This window comes from Leiobunum rupestre, chromosome 1, assembly GCF_980474605.1.
Source record: "Leiobunum rupestre chromosome 1, qqLeiRupe1.1.hap1, whole genome shotgun sequence".
NCBI classification, from domain to species: Eukaryota; Metazoa; Arthropoda; class Arachnida; order Opiliones; family Sclerosomatidae; genus Leiobunum; species Leiobunum rupestre.
Genome location: NC_143384.1, coordinates 97,296,081 through 97,310,309, shown reverse-complemented (window position 1 = coordinate 97,310,309; position 14,229 = coordinate 97,296,081). Strand labels below are relative to the sequence as shown.

Sequence of the window (14,229 nt, the reverse complement as noted above, 5' to 3'; positions counted from 1 at the left end):
TTTCATAGTTTTTAATAATAATTATTATGTAGGCTAATACCCAAGGCACCACCTAAATTAGGTGGCCGAGTTACAATGCGTATTGGGTAGCTCCCTACACTCACTATTACCATTAACCCCTACAAGTTTTTATGAGAAGGGGAAACCGAAGAACTCGGGGGAAAACCCCTTTCACATATTATCTAAGGTATAACTTCTTCAAAGTAATTTAATAGAACTAAAGATGTAAATATTATTTAAGTATGACAATAATAAAATTTTTCGGCTTTTTGAAACACCGCGGCGTTCAAAAGTTGAGTATTACTATCTCGACGAACTTTGAAATCGTGGAATGTTTGATAAAAATTGTTATCACTCAACCACCAATTAAATAAAAGATTAAACAAGGATCATTGTTCGTATCAAAATCGAAACGCAAAAACATCACCTCATTCCAGTCAAATCACAATTGTTGCCAAGCTACTTCAGTGTTTGACGTAAAAAGTCCTTTATCAAATATACAGTAAATTTAGTTTAGGTCAAATATCTAAAACATTTGGCGGAAATATACTAGGATTATATAATTAGCGAATAAGTAGATAAGTCCATTATGAAAAGGGATAATAAAGCTAAACCCTAAACAACTTTGAAGAAATTTAAAAACTTACTAATAGCTCGTACCGATAGGTCTTCGAGCAAACAAAAAGACGCGAAACTCGGAACAAATAGATACTAACATTGCGTATATACTAATCTCCACCACTCTTCCCCTATACGGCTTTCCGTTGCTACGCAACTCGGTTTGAAATTTTTAATGTTTAGGCTTAGTTTCTCTATTCGGTGTTATAATCGCCAGCCAGATTTCCCGCACGGTACTGACGAGTCCCAAATAGGACGAAACCGGTCTACCGTTGGAATTTCTGGCTATTTTATTTAATTTAATTTAGTTTTTCACTCGAAGATCTATTTGGTCCGAATTTCGCGTCTTTTTGTTCGCTCGAAGACCTATCGGTACGAGCTATTAGTAAGTTTTTAAATTTCTCCAAATTTGTTTAGGGTTTAGCTTTATCATCCCTTTTCATAATGGACTAATCTACTTATTCGCTAATTTTATCATCCTTTAAAGGGAGTAGAACCCTCCTTGTTTGGTAGGGGGCGCCATAGCTTCTCTCTTTTCTCGCTCATGGCACTAGTCTAGAACGATAGTAGAAACACCCAATTCTTCTATTCGAGGAAGCGTGCCCGCCCTGAAAAGGTTTTCTTACTTGAAACCTTTATTGTTTCATATTTAGTGTTTATTTTTTAAATGTACCCTTAATTAACATATAAACAACAATATCCGATCTATAAATTAATTATGTTCATTATAGTTTGGATATTTATTCAAATATAATTTCTTAATAATGAGGTACGTGGTTTTAGATTCCCGAAACGGGTTCTAGTAGATATGAGAAATTAAAGCACTACCAAAGCGGGGATACTTTTAGTGGAATAATTCCTCAAAAACCACTGTATTTCACACTACCTATAACACGTGTTTCACGAATTTCCGGTAAATTTGAGACGGGAATTTCAAATTTCGCCTATTTTCTGTTCAATCCATTTTAGCAATGTCTATTTCGTGAATTTCAAGTTTTCAATAAATATTTAAGCTGCATTATTGCGTATATTTAGTATTACGCTCCTAAACAATCGTCTAATCGCACGTTTATGTACGCCAACGTGGTAATCTCGGCATTACCCGTTCTATACTTACCCTGGACTCACCAAACGGAATTTTATTTAGGTATGCCTCACTTGTAGTGCTAAAAATGAATTATTTTAATAATTTAATTATCAATTTTATGAACGCTATTTTCCAAAATTATATAACATGCACGGGTATACTTACAGGAGACTACCCGAGGTGCAACTCACCGATTTTGTTCAAACTCGGGGGTTAAGTAGGCCTTAATGAATCATAAAAATTCCCAAAGGGAAAAGTTTCGACGGGCATTAGTTTTGCCATGGCAACCAAAAATGTTTTTGACAACACAATTTCGAAAATTCCTTACCGAAAATAACATGGGATTTTGAAAAATTGTAAAAAACCTTGAAAAAATTAAAAATTTTGAAAATGCCAAAAAGAGTAAATATTGATCAAAATTGACGAAAAAAATTAAAATTGGTCAAGTTTTGATCAATTTTGATCAAAATGGGTAAAAGTGGAAAGATGTCATGTAAAACTAATGGAAATTACTTGTATGGATAAAAAACTCAAATTTGATGGCAAATCAATTGGTCTATTTATCAAATTACTAGAACAAGATAAATTTGACCAAATTTGATTCAAATGTGAAATATTGCTTAATTTTGATCAAATTTAATAAAAATTAATAAAATATAAAATATTTATCAAAATAATTTATAAATTTAATGAAATAGATAAATTTTAACAATGTCTGATCAAACAAGATAAATTTGACTAAATTTGACCAACATCATAAATATTAATTTATTATTATTATTATTTATTTGCGGTTGGTGCGGTTTGGTATGGTTGTTTTTTCGTTAACGCTCCCCGTCGTGACGGTTTCAACTCAGTTTCATTGGAAATTATGTTATTGTAATGTTTATGCGTAATGTGGAGTTCGTGTTATGGCGGTTGTGGGTGTTTAGTGTGTTGTGTTTGCATTTTGTATGTATGGGCGTTTTCTCTCTAACTTCTTCTTATTGACTTTTGGGACGGACCGAGTGCTGAGGGTTACGATTAGGGTTGTTAATTTTCCGGAAAAATAAAATGTGGAAAAATTTCCAGAAAAATTTCCAGAAAATTTTCCGGAAAATTTTCCGAATTGCGGAAAATTTTCCGCAAATCGGAAAAATAAAAAAATTAAACATAAATTACTTTTCAAGGGTTTTTAATGTTTTAAACTTTTTATCGATTTAAAATGACTAATATCAGTAAACATACTACAAAACATTAAAAGTGTTACATTTCAACCAGTTTAAACTAGTCTATAGGTTTAGTTTTACTTTTAGATTAGAAAAAACTATATATTAGACAAATCATGGAATGAAAACGTTTTTAATATTTTTCGGAAAAATACGGAAAATTTTCCGGAAAAAGGCCTCGGTAATTTTCCGGAAAAGTTTCCGAGCGGGAATTTTTCCGACTTACAACACTAGTTACGATAAACGTCTCAACGTCCAAATGGCAGGGTTTCCATCAATTGTTTACGGTATTCGTCTTAGTAACAATTTGCAATCGCATCAGGCGGGATTTGAACCCGAGACCTCCTGTTTGACAGGCGGACGTTCTAACACGGAACGACCGACACTTATTACGCTTTATCGAAAATTAGACCTTCAGCTTTATCGGAAGCGTTTATTACAAATTAACAGTTTATAAAATTTTGGTTGTTATTAAATAGAACGAAATTTCGTGTTCCATTTAAATTATTGCATCGAAGTAATTCTAATGTAGCGTATTCTCTGTTGATTAAAAACGAAAGCGCCGCCCAGGTTTCGAACCCGAGCCCTCCTGCATGACAGGCGAACGTTCTACCACAGAACCACCGATAGATGTGACGGTTCTTTGAAAATTATAAACTCAGCTTAGCGGAAGAGTATTTTAATGGTTTTTAAAGTCGAAATTTTTTACGTATGAAATTTTAAAGGTCAAATCTTGTTTTAGCGCAGTCAGCCTAGATAAGAGGGTCCACTTTGTTAGTTTTTTGTTATTTATTTACGGGTTTTATTATCGACCTATATATAGTTGTGTTAATGCAAAGGCAATAATTTACCGTGTATTGCTTTAAGAGCTGTCGGTTAGTCAAGTGGCTCTCTGTCCTTTGTACATGGTAAGGTTTTTGCTTCTTGTAAATATATTTGGTGTGGATATTTGGATATCTACGATTTCTAACGAAGTCAATGATTTCCTGGGTGTGCGAGTCATTATATGATATTGGAAATTGGATGGTATTGGTCTTTTTCATGCGGTATGTGTTACAACGTCAACTGGAAGTCTACGAGTGTTGAAATAAAATGAGCGTTAAAGATGTGGCAAGTATTTCGTAAGCGAGAAAAATACAAATACCATCTGTAGATATTTATTTCATTAAAGTTTGCTTCGAATTATATTCAACTGATAAACTTGTACTGAAAAAAGGGTTAAATTCAATTGTGCATTGTTTTAGTACGTCTAACTCACTGTTGTAACTACTTAATTTATAATATTTTGAATAAATTAAAATCGGTTGTTTCATCTCATTTATTTTAATTTAAATTAAAATTTTATACCGGGCGGGATGGAGCCGGGATTACGATTTTAGTAAATAACTCTGAATTGCGGAGATATATCTTTAAGGGTCATCTCGAGAAATTAATAACATTAGGGACAATTCTTCCGAGGAGAGGTATATTCTGGCAAGCTTGCCAACTTGTTTAAATCGTAAAGAGACTATACACCTTTTTAAATCTTAAAGAGACTATACACCTTTTTAAATCTTAAAGAGACTATACACCTTTTTAAATCTTAAAGAGACTATACACCTTTTTAAATCGTAAAGGGACTATACACCTTTTTAAATCGTGAAGGGACTATACACCTTTTTAAATCGTAATGGGACTATACACCTTTGTTAAATCGTAAAGGGACTATACACCTTTTTTAAATCTTAAAGGGACTATGCACCTTTTTTAAATCTTAAAGGGACTATACACCTTTTTTAAATCTTAAAGGGACTATACACCTTTTTTAAATCGTAAAGGAACTATACACCTTTTTTAAATCTTAAAGGGACTATACACCTTTTTTAAATCGTAAAGGGACTATACACCTTTTTAAATCGTGAAGGGACTATACACCTTTTTAAATCGTAATGGGAGTATACACCTTTGTTAAATCTTAAAGAGACTATACACCTTTTTAAATCTTAAAGAGACTATACACCTTTTTAAATCGTAAAGGGAGTATACACCTTTGTTAAATCTTAAAGAGACTATACACCTTTTTAAATCTTAAAGAGACTATACACCTTTTTAAATCGTAAAGGGACTATACACCTTTTTAAATCGTGAAGGGACTATACACCTTTTTAAATCGTAATGGGAGTATACACCTTTGTTAAATCGTAAAGGGACTATACACCTTTGTTAAATCGTAAAGGGACTATACACCTTTGTTAAATCTTAAAGGGACTATACACCTTTTTTAAATCTTAAAGGGACTATACACCTTTTTTAAATCTTAAAGGGACTATACACCTTTTTTAAATCTTAAAGGGACTATACACCTTTTTTAAATCGTAAAGGAACTATACACCTTTTTTAAATCTTAAAGGGACTATACACCTTTTTTAAATCGTAAAGGGACTATACACCTTTTTAAATCGTGAAGGGGCTATACACCTTTTTAAATCGTAATGGGAGTATACACCTTTGTTAAATCGTAAAGGGACTATACACCTTTGTTAAATCGTAAAGGGACTATACACCTTTGTTAAATCGTAAAGGGACTATACACCTTTGTTAAATCTTAAAGGGACTATACACCTTTTTTAAATCGTAAAGGGACTATACACCTTTTTTAAATCTTAAAGGGACTATACACCTTTTTTAAATCTTAAAGGGACTATACACCTTTTTTAAATCGTAAAGGGACTATACACCTTTGTTAAATCGTAAAGGGACTATACACCTTTGTTAAATCGTAAAGGGACTATACACCTTTTTTAAATCGTGAACGGACTATACACCTTTTTAAATCTTAAAGGGACTATACACCTTTTTTAAATCGTAAAGGGACTATACACCTTTTTAAATCGTGAAGGGACTATACACCTTTTTAAATCGTAAAGGGACTATACACCTTTTTAAATCTTAAAGAGACTATACACCTTTTTAAATCGTAAAGGGACTATACACCTTTTTAAATCGTGAAGGGACTATACACCTTTTTAAATCGTAATGGGACTATACACCTTTGTTAAATCGTAAAGGGACTATACACCTTTGTTAAATCGTAAAGGGACTATACACCTTTGTTAAATCGTAAAGGGACTATACACCTTTGTTAAATCTTAAAGAGACTATACACCTTTTTAAATCTTAAAGAGACTATACACCTTTTTAAATCGTAAAGGGACTATACACCTTTTTAAATCGTGAAGGGACTATACACCTTTTTAAATCGTAATGGGAGTATACACCTTTGTTAAATCGTAAAGGGACTATACACCTTTGTTAAATCGTAAAGGGACTATACACCTTTGTTAAATCGTAAAGGGACTATACACCTTTTTTAAATCTTAAAGGGACTATACACCTTTTTTAAATCTTAAAGGGACTATACACCTTTTTTAAATCTTAAAGGGACTATACACGTTTTTTAAATCGTAAAGGAACTATACACCTTTTTTAAATCTTAAAGGGACTATACACCTTTTTTAAATCTTAAAGGGACTATACACCTTTTTTAAATCTTAAAGGGACTATACACCTTTTTTAAATCGTAAAGGGACTATATACCTTTTTTAAAATTTAAAGGGAGTATAACCCTATTTAAATCTTCTATAAAAACTTGTTGAGGTTAACGGTAATAGTTAGTGTAGGGAGCTGTTGGCTCGATCTCGTGGCATGAAGGGCTTGCCACCACCCTCCTACGCATTGTAGCCCGGCCACCTGAATTAACGGCTTTAAAAGTCGCTTAATGACTTAGGCCTATGGCAACGTTCGTAAAAATGCTTGTCGCACTATATGGGCCTATGGTATTAGCCTAGCTTAAAAAACACATTTTGAAAAAATCGCGGGGAGTTGAAAACTTATCTCTAAAATATTTATACACTTCTGGTAAAAATAAATAATAAAAATAATAATAATAATAATAATAAAAGCTTTTTATTTAGATATCCTTTTCAGTGTTGTTCTGTTAAATAGATACCTACGATGACCATACGCCAAAATGAAACGTCTTTCTTCTTAAATAAAAATAAATACATTCTTTAAAACATTAAAATCTCTCCATAACCCCCAAAAGAGACAATCTACAATTTTAATTGTGGACCAGATATGGTTTTGGGGGAGCCATTGTCAAAATACGGATCCAGGGGGCGGTAGCAGAGTGTGAGGGATATCAGCGAGCGCTTTTAAGAAAAGCCCGAACGAAACTGAAATGTTAATTTCCCGAGCGCGAGCCCGCGTCTCGAACTTCCGGTTTGTCAACCGAAATGTCTCTCATTTCCGGAATGTAATCCGTTAGACCCTTTAGCCTTAAAATGTTCGCCTTTTAAATTATAACCATTAAAAATATACCTTCCGATCTAGGTAAAGTTGCGAACAAATCGCTCACCAAGTACTCGCTTCAGACGCCGGTAATGAAATCCAATCAGCCCGCAATCTCGTTGGTTGCCTAAAACGTACGTCTTCGGGGATAAAATCTTTCTGTTTTTAGAATTCGATTCTCTTTATGGCAAAAATCCGGATAAATTGAATTAAATCCAGACCATTTACTTTTATTGGATTAAACCGGATTTTCTTAGTTTTATCCGAATTCTTTTAAAAGCCAAATTGCTTAGCCGTTTGAGTACGTCAGATACTATTTGTCTGCTTGTAGGACTGCTTAAAAAAATTCCAATATTCCTAAATATTAGGGCCATGAAATCACTTATATTTTAATTTCATCATTATTTCTTACATTTGTTGGGTTTTTACTTGTAATTTTTAAATTTTGTAATTTTCAGTGATTTTTTACCGCATGGAGTGCTGGTTTTTAATTTTCAGTTATAATTAGGCCGCATTTTTTAGGTGGATATTTTTAAGTGGTTTAATCTGGACTTTATAGGTCGTTGCCAATTCTGCTTTATGGGCGACTAAATGAATAACTCTAAGTAGCTTTTTATTTATTTACTGGAGATATTATTCTTCCAAATCTAAAACTTATTATTTTTTCATTATGTTTGCTGGAAATCGCGAAAATGCAAAATTTCGGATTGTATCAGTGGTTTTTCTTAAGAATCGCCCTAAAAATCCTTTTTAATTAGATTAGATTTTATTTAGTCTGGCCAAGAATGCAATCAATTTAACGGAGAATATGTATCTGCAACTCTATAGCCTCGGTTTCACCACCTACAGAGATAGCTGGCTTCCCTTTCTGGAAGAAATGTGTGAAACATTACTCTAGGAAAGGTTAGAAGGGCGTGGTTTTTCTTCGGGGAATAAATAAATACAGACTTGCTACAACCGAATAAGTGTTGGTCATTTTCATTAAAGAGTCGCTCAGCTCATTCACCGCTCGCACTCGCTAGCATAATATCCGCTCACGCTTTTTGAGCAGTAAAATAAGCGCTCCTCTCTTTCCGCTCTTTTTTTGAGGGGTAAAATAAGCGCTCCTCTCTTTCCGCTCTTTTTTGAGTGGTAAAATAAGCGCTATTCGTTTGGCGCTCTTTTGGGAGCGGTAAAATAAGCGCTCTTCGTTTCGCACTCTTTTAAATAAACATTTTGCCGCTCAATTTCGCTCATAATAACCAAAGCGCTCACAATGAGAGGAGCGGTGCCCATCACCGAACCAAATCGGCCTCAATAATAACATAAGTAACATAATACCCATATTGTTTAAATGCTAATTATCTAACCGAACCTATTTCCAACACTGACCCTCCCGCCTGGCTCCGACTTGGACTCGCGACTGAAGAAAATAGTACATTATCGTCCTTGGCATTAGTATATTTCTATTTGGCCATATTTTTTAGACACTAGGGGGCACTGTGCTGAACGAAACTTTTGATTGCGCAATAACTGTGAAAATCAGTTCGGTGATAATCTAGGCTATTCGTCATACTTATAGGTATTATGTTACTTATGGTAATAAAAATAAATAAGGTTGAATTTTAATCGCGTCTTTGACCGTGCATCTAGGTAGGAAAATTTTAAGAACTGACTAATATATATATATATATATATATATATATATATATATATATAAAATTAATTTTTATTTTAAAAATTGATCACTTTGTAGGTTTTTTACGAAACGATATATATATAAGAAAATTAGTTTCATTCAATTTAGTTTGACTAAGACCCACTGGTCGAAAGCTCAAGACAGTTTCTACTTTGATAAATAATAATCCATGTGTGTCCTCCGTTTAAATTTTATTCCTAGAATTTGTCCATGGACCCTCTAAGAGGGACATTCATTTGGTCTTATACAGGCAGATGAAAATTTTCAAGGTGGGGTAGTTTTCAACCCCAATTGTGGGTAGTTTTGAAACCCAAGGTGGGGTAGTTTTCAAAATCAAGGTGGGGTAGTTTCAACCCAAGCTGGGTTTAATAAAGTTTCAACCCAAAATCGAGTTCCATTTTTAAACAACCCCAATTTTGGGCTGGGTGTATCAGCTATCCTTCCTTTAAGATTTAAAAAGGAATATAATAATAATAATAATAATAATAATAATAATAATAATAATAATAATAATAATAATAATAATATTCAGTGAGGCTAATACCCTTGGCACCACCTTAGGCCTAAGTCATCGTGCGACTTACAATGCCTTTAAACAGGTGGCCGGGTTACATTTCGTAGGAGGGTGGTAGCAAGCCCTTCATGCCACGCGAGCCAACAGCTCCCTACACTTACTATTACCGCTAACCTCGACAAGTTTTTTTGGAAAGGGGAAACTGAAGAACTCGAGTGAAAAATCCTCAACGTGGAAGGAGTAGTTCCGAGTTTTCACCCAGTGCCACAAACAGGGACCGAACCCGGCTCATAAAGGGCTTTACGGTTCTTAGTAGCTCTCATAAGGGAAATAAAGTAGAAGCATAATCTTGATAGGGGCAGGATAGAAGGCGTGCCTCTCCGCAGAGCACTCCACCTTTGATGAGAAAATAAGTGTTTCACAAATACCCAATAAATGACCCCATCATACGATTAAGGCAAAATTGATACGCTCGACAGACCTTTCGAGCAACTTCCGAACGTCAGCCGAACAACGAGCAAAGAGGACGTAGACGTTTTGTCTCCGACTTCTTACAGAGTTTCTTCTCGGCAACGCAACATGACCAGTAACAAAAAAACCCTAACCACCAACCAAAGAAAGATGGATTCGATTACACCAGCAGTTCAGCGCGATAAAATATGGTCCGACAGCGCGTGAAATGACATACTATTCTTGGATGATTGTCCGGTAAATGCGTTCTCAATTCATACATTTCTTATAAGGATATTTATGAAACGATACGGAAAGCCAGAAAATTTCAGGTATTAATCAATTTAATGCTAGCAAGATTGTATATATTTATACTTAAGCGAAAATGACTATCCGAGGGTATCATGGTCGAAATTTATCTCGACACGAATGGGGAGGGGGGAAGGAAAACCGTCACTAAGGTGGACTTCAATCGCATCCGAAGATGTCAGTTTAAGGAAACGATTCCAGGGTTGTTAAAAAAAAATTCAAAATGCAAAATGCAAAAAGTTTTTTCTATAACTCAAAATGCCAAATGTAAAATGCCAAATATTTTCTCCATAACTCAAAATGCAAAATGTAAAATGCAATATATATTCTCCATAACTCAAAATGCAAAATGTAAAATGCAAAATAGTTTCTTAGAAACTCAAAATGCAAAATGTAAAATGCAAAATATATTCTCCATAACTCAAAATGCAAAATGTAAAATGCAAAATAGTTTCTTAGAAACTCAAAATGCAAAATAGTTTCCTAGATAATCAAAATGCAAAATGTAAAATGCAAAATAGTTTCCTAGAAACTAATAATGCAAAATGTATATTGCAAAATAGTTTCTTAGAAACTCAAAATGCAAAATAGTTTCCTAGATACTCAAAATGCAAAATGTAAAATGCAAAATAGTTTCCTAGAAACTCAAAATGCAAAGTAGTTTCCTAGATACTCAAAATGCAAAGTAGTTTCCTAGATACTCAAAATGCAAAGTAGTTTCCTAGATACTCAAAATGCAAAGTAGTTTCCTAGATACTCAAAATGCAAAAGCTAAAATGCAAAATAGTTTCTTAGAAACTCAAAATGCAAAGTAGTTTCCTAGATACTCAAAATGCAAAGTAGTTTCCTAGATACTCAAAATGCAAAGTAGTTTCCTAGATACTCAAAATGCAAAAGGTAAAATGCAAAATAGTTTCTTAGAAACTCAAAATGCAAATTAGTTTCCTAGATACTCAAAATGCAAAATGTAAAATGCCAAATACTTTTTATAACTAGTAAAAACCAAATAGAAATATGGTAAAAGTGTCTGCGATATTTCCACAGCAGACGACTCTTCATTTTAAACAACCAATAGAAGGTATCACCAGAGGATTATGGGTCAAGAGACCTTGACTCCAAGTTGAAACGCCAGCTGCAGATACTACACTTCGGTTTTAGACAAAAGATTGAAACGCTTAACGTTTTAAAAGACGTATGAAGTGACAACGCAACCTAGAAAACGTGCAGGGAGAACGGAAGCAGAAACAGTCTGTGCGCAATAGAGCTACGTGATTACGAGTTTTCTAGAGTTGATTTAACCGGTCTCGATGTCCCTTTTTTCCTAAAACATAAAAACAACCGTAAAGGGAGTATTACCTCTAGAGGAATTTAGGGGTGAAATCCCTTCCCCCCTACTCTTCCGAGTGAGGGGGGGGGAATATAGGATAATTTTTGGGATGATACATAGGAGTTTTCTCGTAACTACATTTTATTACAAATGGTAGGATATTAAATTGGAGGCGATTTCATTCTGTTGCGCAACGCGTGGTCTTTTTCTTAACTCGCCACTTATTTTGGGGGAACTTGATGATGACCACCTTTTTTCAGTAATTAATTAATCGGAGATTATGGACTTTGACGTAAGTGAGGGAATTTGCGTCTGTAAAAAAAAAGCTGCTTTGGTAAAAATCGATGCTCCTGTAAAATAAAAGCAAAAATGTGCACAAACAGCCTGGCAGTCGAATCCCAACTGTGTCCCCAAAACTCCGACACGAGTAGGGGTGAAAGTCGAGTTTTTATTAGGAAATCATTCTACTCTTGGACTGCAGCGCCTCGGGTGGATTTTTTTTTAAACTTGGTAGACCCTACTAAACACCAGAAGTAATACTCCCTTTAATCATCCGTAAATGATTATTAGGTTTACATTACAGTAATAAAATTTCGTTAATAATAATGGAACAGAAAATATTCAGCGGGGAGGCAACATTTCAATAAGATGCCCAAGGTTATTTTGTAAAAAGAACCAAAGAATATAGACCCCAGGAATCGAAAGAAAAACCGTTAATGTCTCACCTCTCAAGTTGACGGGAGAGCTTCCGGCTAGGCGAATCAATAGAACCGGAAATAAGCCCGTCAACCTAGGTTTGCCTTTGGAGGCTAGGGACAAGTAAATTATACTAGATAGAGCTGCAGTTTCCATTCCTGGGGTCTAAATTCTTTGAAAGAACTATTCGACCTGCAGTCAAAACTTTGCTTCAAATTCATTGAGGATAAGATTATGTGATTAATATTATTTATCAAGAAAGAGCCACTCAGCTTCGATCCTCTCCCTCCGACAATCGATTTGAGATCGAAAGTGGAACGATCATCAATGAGACCGTTATTCCCCGATAAATCGGGGAATGATCGATCTCCGCTTCCCGCTCAGGAGAGGATCGTAAAGCTCATCCTCGTGGTTGATGGGACCTCGAATTTGGATGAACAAATTCGAGAAGATCAACTATAGGAATGATCCCTTGAAGTATGATCTTGATTAAATTTCTTTCGAGATAACATAAATGGGAAAAGAGATAACCTTAGACTAACTAAATGACCTCGGGAAAAATCAATTTAAACTATTTTAAAACGAAGATAATTAAAATTGTAGCGTTAATTAATACTGTCTATAATAATAACGGTAATCCTTTGAAATTATATAATAAATAAATGAATAATTTGAACCGCCAAAATTGAAAAACCTAGATTGAAACCTTGATCCAAATAAAGAAATATGATAAAGAAAACCATGCCAGTACTATCTATCTATTTTAAGCCCAGTTCACACTATACAAATAATTGGGCCACTTAACCGTATCCAACTGATTGTAAGCAAGAAAATTGTATAGTATGAACAAAACAAGTTGGCAAGCCAAAATATACCTCTCCTCGGAATAGTTTCTAATTTTCAGTGAAGTGTACAATGTATCGGTGGTTCTGTGGTAAAATGCTCACCTGACGTGCAGGAGGGCTCGGGTTCGAATTCCGCCCGGTACTAACGCAAATTGAAAAATATTTATACTACACCCAATGACAACAAAAACGGGCCGTTTTGGAAAAACCTTTTCCCTAATTCTAAGAAACTGCGTACGCAGCGATTACCCTTTGCCCCGAAAATGCGAACGCGTTCGCAGGCCTGACAGACAGACCCACAGACAGACAGACACGATGGTTGTATAACCCCTCCTAGGGTACAAAGTCCCCTCGGAGAGGTAAAAAGTGGGAACAATTTTTACAATTTGTCTGTTCCCACTATACAATTTTCTTGCTTACAATTAGTTGGATACAGTTATGTGGCCCAAATAGTTGTATAATGTGAACTGGGCTTCATTCGCCTTAATTTTCAACGGCATGGTATTTTATCAGAAGTAAATGAATCGAAGTTAGCAGACCGCTAAAGAAAATCCCATGCTTTTTTAAATGGAGATTTTATTGTTTTAAGTGATCAAAAACATTTTCGGTTGCTATAGCAAAACGAATGGGTAGTGCAACGTCTCTTTTTGGGAAATTTCATATCTCATATAGGTCTACATTACGCCCGACTTTGAACAAAATCGGCAATAAACACCTCGGGAACTCTCCTTTGTAAGTGCATTTTCCATATGAGATGTCCCCTTAATCGACGTTTTCAAATTTCGCGCCTTCATAGCTCCACTATCGCCATCTATCGACTAGTAGGTGATGACGTGTATATCGAATGTGGATACCCACAATTCCCTAGTGCAATATTTGGCGGGAACTAAAGGGGGTGGAACTCCGATGGATTTTCATCATGTTAAGGAAAATGCCTTTTCAAATTTGGGCCCTCTCCTATAACTTCGGTTCATTTTCTTCTGATTTTATTAAATCAGTCGTCGAAAAAATAGACGGTAAAATAAATGGGGGTGGAATTTGAAACCGTCGTTGCCACTTAAAAACTGGACACTAGCCAGGGAGGGAACACCGGATTGGTTGGTATTGGAGCATGCGCAGAGGCCAATTTTTAACTGTCGCCGAGTAACAAATATCTAAATCGTGATTC

The 14,229-nt window shown here is 34.8% G+C and overlaps 1 non-coding gene across 1 annotated transcript; it reads right to left on the bottom strand.

The window, feature by feature from the left end:
- Positions 1-12,479: 12,479 nt before the first annotated feature.
- LOC149969076 (small nucleolar RNA U3) lies at positions 12,480-12,703 on the bottom strand. Its single transcript, XR_016473920.1, has one exon. It is a non-coding gene; the product is annotated as a small nucleolar RNA U3 (small nucleolar RNA).
- Positions 12,704-14,229: the final 1,526 nt, after the last annotated feature.